This window comes from Papaver somniferum, chromosome 6 (genome assembly GCF_003573695.1).
Source record: "Papaver somniferum cultivar HN1 chromosome 6, ASM357369v1, whole genome shotgun sequence".
NCBI lineage: Eukaryota > Viridiplantae > Streptophyta > Magnoliopsida > Ranunculales > Papaveraceae > Papaver > Papaver somniferum.
The window spans coordinates 73,500,868-73,511,088 of record NC_039363.1 but is presented as its reverse complement, the minus strand read 5'-3'; positions in this window follow the sequence as shown (position 1 = coordinate 73,511,088).

Sequence of the window (10,221 nt, the reverse complement as noted above, 5' to 3'; positions counted from 1 at the left end):
AAGCAAAATATTTTAGATTTAATGAAATTTAAAAACAAACAAAACTTAATTCAAGATTATTAGGAATAACCAAGACACTGATTCCACTATCACACATGAATAAATTATGGCAAATAATCCAAAACTCTAATTATCTTTTAAGTCCCTTATTTCTTAATTCACAAATAATCAGGCAAATTCTCAAATATCAATTGTATTCCCTAAGCATAGACTATCAATTGATTAAACAAAGTATAATTTATCAAATTGAATCACAAGTAATTAAGAAAATTATGTAAACACTTAAAAACTCTGCAAAAGCAGTGATTGAGTGAATTATAATTAAAAATTAGAGAAAATGAAATAGTTACCCATTATTCATGCGTGAATAGCTTCCTCATTGCCTTAGTCGTGGGAGAATTAGCTCATCATCATGTTGGAAACACACTCAAAATTCATTTTTATTGCTCAAAGGGTGTTTACAAAGAAGAAATGGAGAAAAACTATTAAACCGGGTTTTGTAACAGTTATATTTGTTACAAACTGAAAAGAACGATAGAACAGTATTGTCGCTGATTCTGTAGCTCTCGACCCACGCCTGTGTGTCGTTTCCACTGTTGAGAAACGACTGCTGTTGCACGCCTTATGTTCTTGGTGTTCTTCACAGCAGCAGAAATAGTGATTCTTCACTTACCTCATGTGGAGCAGAAACTCCATACGTTGCCTACGCTTATATTCAGCAAGCGTCATCTTAGGTAACGTCTCCTCAGAAGAAGTCATCATCCTCAAAAAGTCCCTGAAAGCAAATACAAAAAGCAACGCATAAAAAGGAAAAAATAATCTAAAATGAAATAAAAATACTTTACAAAATAAATAAAAATAAACCTAAAAATTAATCTAAAAACAAATCCGCGTCGGTGGCGCCAAAGTGGTGCGATTTTTAATCGTTGTTGTAAATAAGGTTTCGAACTCTAAGACTTGTGAAGATTAAATTTAAAGATTTAATGAAAATAATAAATAAAGGCGAGAGTTACTGGGACTAGGATTCCACCGAATTCATATCATAAGGCTCAATTATTTATTCTCAACAATTATCGCTTAATAAATAAAATAACATGGACTCTTATTTTTGCCAAAGTAGATTCTCAAAATATTAGTTATAAATTGTAAGCATGGGACATCAAACATCTAAGCAAGCATGACTCATCAAATAAAATGATAATTAATTAATTCAAATCATAATTCTTTTTAGTTAGTGCAAAAGTCAAATAGAAAAATAAAATAAATTTACCCATGTATGAAATTCGGATTCCTCCGTCGACCCAGTGTAGGGGTCTATCTCATCATGTTGTAGACAATCTCAAAAGATTATTTTATTGCTCGAAAAGTGTTTATAATGGTGAAAATGAAGAAAAATTAAACAACTATTTTGCTCTTCCAAAACTCCCCCCTCTCCGTCACTCCTTATAAGACCCAAGGGACTCTATTTATACCCGAAAGATGCATCGAATCTCCTCCATAACTTCACAAATTCTCGGCAGTGAAAGAAAATATTTTCGGATATTTTCTTTCCTGTTTTAGCTTATTACGCGTTTTACAGCTGCAAACTCTCCTTGTTTAACTCTTACACGCCTCTAGCATTCTCCCAGCACATTCCAAACTCTCCCAGCAACAGCAGACGCGTGAAAATCTTCCCCCTTTTCACGCACTCCCCTGTTTTGCTCAATGACACGATTCAACCAATTCTGATCCAAACGAACACCCATAACAACCTGTTATGAAAAATCACAATTACCCACGAAGTTTCAGCCATTTAATCTCTGTAGAACATCGTCAAAATCTTGATTAAAATCTGCTAGTTCACTATAAAGTTTTCCCGCCAATTTTTTTCTTTTTAAACGAAGGAGAAGTTGTCCTCCTAACCAAACCAGGGGTGCGAATAACAGGTGGCGCTCTGGGGGTGCAAATAGCAGGTACTGTGCCCCTTAGTAATTGGGTGCTGAGGATGAATTTGGGATATGCATAACCCTGGGTGCCCCTTAGCCAAATTTGGAGTCCGTATAGTAAATGTCCTTCGGGGGTCCAAATAGCACTTTTTGAGCAAATTTTTCCACACAAGTGTATTTCTCCAAAAATACCTACGCAAACATAAAAACACCATAATAAGTACAAAATCAAGCACTAGCAATAGAGACACTGAGGACAATTCAGACACAAAAATGTGTTTATCACTACCATATGATTAAGATTGTTGTGAGGTGATTGATAACTCTAGGCTGTTCTTCGGGAATATAAGACAGTATTATCAATTGGTCCCTGTTCACCTTGATAATTATCAAAAGACGGAACAAAACCTTTTAGGGTTTATCTTCTGGAGACATATTGATCCTTTGATAGACTTGTCTGTGTGAGACAGATTTATTTATTGTCAAAGCCTGCGATTTTGGGTCCTAGAAACTCTTAGTTGTGGGTGAGATCAGCTAAGAGAATCAAGTGCGCAATATCTTGCTGGGATCAAAGGCGTAGGGAGTACACCTGTACCTTGGATCAGTGGGAGACTGATTGAGGTTCAACTACAGTCCAGTCCGAAGTTAGTTTGGAGTAGGATAGTGTCTGTAGCGGATTAATACAGTGTGTGTTCAATCTGGACTAGGTCCCGGGGTTTTTCTGCATATGCGGTTTCCTCGTTAACAACATTGCTCGGTCGAACTCGCATGTGTTGCTATCTCATGCATGTTTGTCAATGTTAGTGTTCAAAACTATAAGTCTTGATTTCTAGTCTATTATAACTAAGTCTCGTACTAGGATAGAAAGTGTAATTGAGCTCAAGGACTTCATGGCGATTCATCATACAAGTAGAAGAACTACTCAAGGAACCGGTGGAACTTCTCGACAAAAAGGTATGTGAAGACTTGAACTTATCTATCACTCAAAAGTCTATCTACTCTATCTCATACTCTTTGAGACAAGAAGTCGTATGCTATATATATATAGACTTTGATTATACAGATTTGGTATTTTGAGCCGAGTATACCTCGCCTATCTATATCTCGAAATATGAGTTGGTAAGCTTTTCGCTTTAACCAAGTTTATATTTACCATGTGACGAAAGTCATGATATGTTTCAATTATCTTGAAAATTTATTTGACAAGAAATGGTGTAACAACTATATAACGTCCTCTAAGAATGTTTCAATAATTGAAATGAGAGTTTAGATTACATAACCAATGGTGGACATCAGCATTGTTGTTGAAACACATTTATGTATAAGTCCTCTTTGTTGAACCAGAGTTTGCGAACTTTGTTGATCAAGAGAACCGGAAGAATGGTGTGAGCCAAGTCCGCGAACTTCCGAAGTTATCAAACCCGAGAATTTCTGCTTGAGTTGACAAACTACTTGCGTGAAACTAAGTCCGCGAAATGGTGAAGTTATCATACCCATGAATTTCTGCTGGAGTTTGTAAACTCTGCCCGGTAACTTAAGTTCGCGAACCTAGTCTGCGAACTTAAGAAGGTTATATATCTGAAGATGATTTTTGAACTTAAACTTAAAAAAACTAAGGAATGCAGTTTGCAAACCGTGGCTATAAAAGTTAATGAAACGATTCAAGTGAATCAAATCATCTTTGCTTCAATTGTGTCTTGTATAGTACATGAGATTTCCTTGCAATTGAACAACTCTCTAACTAGTTCATTTGAAGTAATTTGAACTAGTTATGGTGAAGAAGAACGTGGTTGATATGAAATGCTCATATGGCTAACCTTTTGGTTGACTATTGTTGAACCAACAAGTGCATATGTTTTGGTACGGTTAACAAACCTAGAAGTGTGCATTGTCAAGTGTGTATAACAAGCTAATTTTTCGATCTAACGGTTGAGAAATATTAGCTTGAATCTAAATCAGGTTTTCATCTAACGGTGGATATTGATTGCTTTGTTACCAAGGTAACTTAATTGCAATCCGTGATTTGAAAGACTATATAAGGGGAACTCTAGTATCTGTGCAAAACTAATCCCCACACCTCACGTGTGATACTAGTTTGCATACTAGAGTCGGTTCTTCTTTAATCTTTGGTTTTCTTCTTCTAAAAACAGGTTAACGACTGTTGATGGTGGTTTTTAGCTTAGGGTCAAAACCGTAAAACTGTACATCTGACATGACGTCACTATGACCATTAGCACATTTATTGAATCAATCAACATGCCTACGTAAAAATTACCGGGGTACCCTTTTTTTTTTTTTTTTTACATGGGTCATGTTCCACGGAACCCTTAGCACTAACTGACATCATCTATGCCAAACCCTCATTCTCATGCTACCGCGCCAAGGCATGCCAACCATGCCAGCCGCACCACTGTGCTAATGGCAGACCATGCCATCCACGTCATCGTGCCAAGGCATGCCAACTATGCCAGCCACACCACTGTGCCAATGACATACCATGCCAGCCACAGCTCCGCGCCAAGGCATGCCAACCATGTCAGCCGCACCTCCGCGCCAAGGCATGCCATGCCAACCATGCCAGCCGCACCACATGTGCCAATGGCATGCCAACCACCTTGTTGCGCCATACCATGCCGGCCTTCCCTATGCGGCTACCAAAACGAAGGCGTGCGATGAGCAATGACCACCCTTCCATCTTAGATGCAAATCTTAGCCGTCCAAGGTCGGCAAACAACGCATGGTAACCTTTGGCCCAAACCCTAGTTTTGGACATGCCAAACCGCGCCAAGGCATGCCATGCCACATGTGCATTTTGGCATGCAAAACACCTTGCCGCGCCATACCATGCCAGCCTTCCCTATGTGGCTACCAAAACGAAGGTGTGCGATGATCAACGACCACCCTTCTATCTTAGATGCAAATCTTAGCCGTCCAAGGTTTCCAAACAACGCATGGTAACTTTTGGCCCAACGCCAAAACCCTAGTTTGGCCGCGCCTAAACCACGCCAAGGCATGCCGACCATGCCACATGTGCCAATGGCATGCCTAGACATCCACCTTGCCGCGCCTAAGCCATGCCATGCCGGCCTTCCCTATGCGGCTACCAAAACGAAGGTGGGTGATGATCAACATCCACCCTTCTATCTTAGATGCAAATATTAGCCATCCAAGGTCACCAAACAATGCATGGTAACCTTTGTCCCAATGCCAAAACCCTAGTTTGGCCGCGCCTAAACCACGCCAAGGCATGCCGACTATGCCACATGTGCCAATGGCATGCCGCGCAATCCACCTTGCCGCACCTAAGCCATGCCATGCTGGCCTTCCATTCGCGGCTACCAAAACGAAGGCGTGTGATGATCAACGACCACCTTTCCATCTTAGATACAAATCTTAGTCGTCAAAGGTCGCCAAACAACGCATGGTAACCTTTGGCCCAACGCCAAAACCCTAGTTTCGCCGCGCCTAAACCACGCCAAGGCATGTCGACCATGCCATATGTGCCAATGGCATGCCGCGCCATCCACCTTGCCGCGCATAAGCCATGCCATGCCGGCCTTCCCTTCACGGCTGCCAAAACGAAGGCGTGCGACAATCAACGACCACCCTTCCATCTTAGATGAAAATCTCAGCCTTCCAAGGTCACCAACCAACACATGGTAACCTTTGGCCCAGCGCCAAAACCCTAGTTTTGGTCACGCCCAAACCGCGCCAAGGCATGTTGGCCATGCCACATGTGCCAATGGCATGCCAGCCACCTTTCCGCGCCATACCATGCCGGCCTTCCCTATGCGGTTACCAAAACAAAGGCTTGCGACGATCAACGGCCATCCTTCCATCTAAGATGAAAATCTTAGCCGTCCAAGGTCGCCAAACCTTTGGCCAAAAACCCTAGTTTTGGTGATGCCCAAACCGCGTCAAGGCATGCCGGGCATGCCAGCCACATTGCCGCGCCATACCATGCCGACCTTCCCTATGCGGTTACCAAAACAAAGGCTGGCGACGATCAACGACCATCCTTCCATCTAAGATTCAAATCTTAGCCGTCCAAGGTTGCCAACCAACGCATGGTAACCTTTGGCCCAACGTCAAAACCTTTGTTTTGGCCACGCCCAAACCGCGTCAAGGCATGCCAGCCATGCCACATGTTCCAATGGCATGCCAACCACCTTTCCACGCCATACCATGCCGGCCTTTCCAATGCGGCTACCAAAACAAAGGCTTGCATGACCACTTTTCCATCTAAGATGCAGATCTTAGCCGTCCAAGGTTCCCAGCTAACGCATGGCAACCTTTGGCCCGACGCCAAGCCCTACTTTGGTCGCTCCCAAACAAAGCCAAAACCCTAACCTTTAGCCGCGCCTAAACTAGGCCACATTAAAGCCGTACCGGCCATTCTTTCATGTCACTGTCTACCAAACGAAGGGTTGCAATAATCAACGGCTACCTTTCCTCTTAAGATGAAAAATCTCGACCGTCAAAGGTCACCACCGAGTCGGCAAGTCTCCCAAGCTCAACTTTCCAGACAACAACAACATGCTACATGTTTTCCACGAAAACGCTCGAGACATCAACACATGTCACAAACTGGGGGATGCTCATTGGGTATTGGTTTGGCGGTTTACAACGTGCGGCGTACACTACGCCTGTTATAAGATAGTGTCATAAGGATGAGGCGGTTAGTAAATACAGGGAGTAATGGTGAAACGCTTTCTTTTACAGAACATCAATTCTAGGCGTTACCGGTTACCACCTCCTCCCATTTACTCACCCGTTTCCCATTTCTTAATGAGACCAGAGTACGTTTCACTTCGACTGGTATAAATAGGCGTTACCTATTTCCACCGAACAACAAGTTCAGGTCAGGAGGATACAACACTCAGAAAATATTTGCTAGCTTTCCATCTGTTAGCTTCCCACTTTCTGATACAAGTCGTAAAACAACTACTCTTACAGAATCAACTATTCTGGTCTCAACACTCTCTTCGCTTGCCTCCCCAAAACCAACCCTTCTCCTTCACTTTGTGACCGAAGCAAGTCTGGAACGGACAGTTCTTGGTTTAGGCCGGATTTGTATAGATTGATATCTCGAATCTAAAGTACTCCCTTGCAGTACATTTTTTAGGGTTTAAACTCGTTTCTCACCCCACACCCGAAATTACCAAAATCAGCAGAAATCGTTTTCACCCTCAAACAATTGGCGACCACAGTGGGAGGTTGATCTTTCGGTCACGATGTCAATTTTTAATCCTCGATCTCATACCTCGACCCAGACGTCAAGACAGTAAAATCAAACGATCCGTTCAGGAATCGACGACTCAGCTACTAAGCGGCTCGATTACCAGTCGTGACACGGCAAGGGGCGACAGGGGACTTTCGAGGGGTTAGAAGCAAACGATATTCCCAGGGATAGGAAACAAGACAAGGAATGACTGGGTACTTTCCATAGTCACGACGATGTTTCCCACAAAACTCGGTCTTACATCCGGGAGATTCCTTTTTCACCAAAAGATCCAAAAACCAAGTAAGTCTTGCCTAGACAAAATATGTGGTTTACTACTTCAGGTTTTCAAGGAAATGATGAAACCAACAGCCATGTTATGTTTCATCTCATGCTCTCTGTCGACAAGCAATGCTCACGATTCAGTGGATTTCTTTGGATGTTTGCACCATTCGCAATCGTAACCAAAAAGCATCGTTATTCTAAAAACAGTTCGTTCCAAATAATATTCCAAAAACCTCAAGGTAACATTTGTTTGTCAAACCAAAAATCCAGGAAATCAAAACCGTAAACTAGGCATTTTATTTGCCTTTCAAAAAAAAAACCTAAAATAAGAAGTTCAAAAGACAGAAATGCGTTCAAGGAAAGTTTTTCAACAATGGTTTGCTCTTCTTGGCAAAAGCCTCTTTCGTGCTTTGGAGAGCCGCCCTCTTCAACTTCAGCTTCCTGGACAACTTTTCGACTTCCGTTTCATGCTTCTTCACCATATCCACATAAGGACCTTCGACTGTTTCGGCCAGCAACTTTTCAACCTCAGAGAAACCTTCAACGAACCAAGGAACATTGAACTCGAAGTTTACACATGTTTCACGATGGAACCTCCAGCTCGATACTACATCCTTAGAAACAGTATTACCAGTCACATTGCACATGTCGTCAATCGGAGACAAAGCTTCCTCCACATACTTAACCAACGCAAATCGACTAGTAATTTTCTTGGTCGTGACGATATGTCCGTAGATTTCCCATATCCTGGTGTATAGCGCCGCGTGTTTGGCTGGCACGCTAAATCCCCCGATCAACACATGATCCGGATGAGGAACCAGGTATGGAGGGTTGAAAGTGGCTCCTGCGACTGCATCAGCAATCGGCAAGGGATTCCTAACGACAATTGCACCTGCGGCCACTGTAGTACTATCCATTGTCTGAGTCAAAACGACGTTTTCATCTCGAACAACATCCATTTCAAGGTCGCCCGGTGCGGCTGTCACAGTTGGATACGAAACTATATCTCCGCCAGTATCCGTCTCAGGTCCATCTTTAGAAACGGCTTCCCCCTATGATATCACGGATTGGATATTTTCCAAAGAGAAAGGAAGAGAGGAAAGAAGAAAAAACTTGCGGGAGACTCACTAATTCGCTTTCAGACCGACTAGAGGAAGATTCAGCACTGCTGTCGGAAGAACTACTCTCGCCATCACTGGACTCTGAACTTTCATCCTTCTCGAGTTCCCCATCACCATGGATAGGCTCTGCACCTCCACCCTCCATCTCGAGAAACGATGTTTTCTGACTACTTGCAAGTTTGGTAAAAGGTGTTCACGCTGCTGAGACCCTAAGAAAGATACAAAGATGAATACTCAGAAAAGAAACAAGGATATACGCGATCCAACTAAAATCAAGAGGAAAAGCATACGTACCCGCATATTAGACGAACTAAAATTCGGTAGGGCTATCGAATCTGACTGGGAACCGTCTGCACGTATTTTAGACCTTCGCTCCTTCACTTGGGGACTATCTACATTCAGGCTAACGGATTTTCGCTTGGTCGAAGAAGGATCCATCAGCAGTGGGTGCTCCGCTAAAACCGCAGGAGAAGGCTTACCGCAGCGGTTTTCTACCACATCATTCACGAATCCATGGATAGCGAGAAACTCATCCTGCCAAAATATGTTATATTTGGAGGTTGTTGATGGATTTAGTTCCGCGAGCGAAAAAGGGATACTTTTACCCGACACAAGAACACTAGCATCGAGAACATTTGGAAACGAGTCTTCTGGAACAACAAGCAACGAGTGGGACCCCTTGGTCAAAACCCATATGCCGAGCCGCCCTATCGATATTGTAAGAAACTGCTTTGCAAGATCCTCGAAAGAAATACGACACATGACCGGGCGTGCAGCTTCGCATGAACACCATCTCTCCAACACTCATATCCTCTTTATCAGAAGACAAAGTAATGCTCGGAGCAGGAGCAAAGGTATTGATCTGAGTTATGGACGCATGCACCGGAGCCCGTGGACGAAAATTGACCGTGTGCTAGTTGTCAAGGAATCCATCCAGGTTCGAACCAATCTTTAGGCGCCTATTCGACCAGCGCAGTATCCTAGAACCACCCCAAGACTCGGGAAGTACGTCCAACGATTTTGGAGCATACCTTTCGAAGTGCTCCCACAGCCACGCTTGGAGAAAGGCGGCATGAATATACAAATCCACTTTTATGTAGCCATTTGAAGCGCACATGTCTGCGACCAGATGATCCAAGTGTGTGTACAGAGAACCAAGAAACAAGCCGCCAATAGGGAGAACGACACCTTTTGCCATTTTTATGGAAAACTTGATAAGTTCCTGTATTATCTCCTTTTTACCAGAGCCGTCATCGAAAATATCTCTGGATAACCAAAGAGCCAAGAATGCTGCGACATGAAGTGTACTATTTTTCTGATTCAGATCCACCTCATCAGGAAACCATTGAGACACCCACCAGCCATAGAAGCACCTCGTCTCATTTTCTCTCCGAACGAATCATTTTGATTTTGCAACCAGAGCGGCGCGCATTTCTTCTTCATCTGCAGACAACTTGACATCGAGGTTTCCTATTGCGGGAAGGTTCAGCAAGACGGCCACGCTCTCTAAAGAGATAGTCATTTCACCCCACCTGCATATGGTCGTGTGAGTGTCCGGACACCATCTAGAAATAAAAGCAACCAAGCCTGGAATATCTTTCCTAATTTGAAACACTACGTAAGCCGCGACAGCATCAATAATCTGCGCCTTGGTCAAACTAGCTTTTAC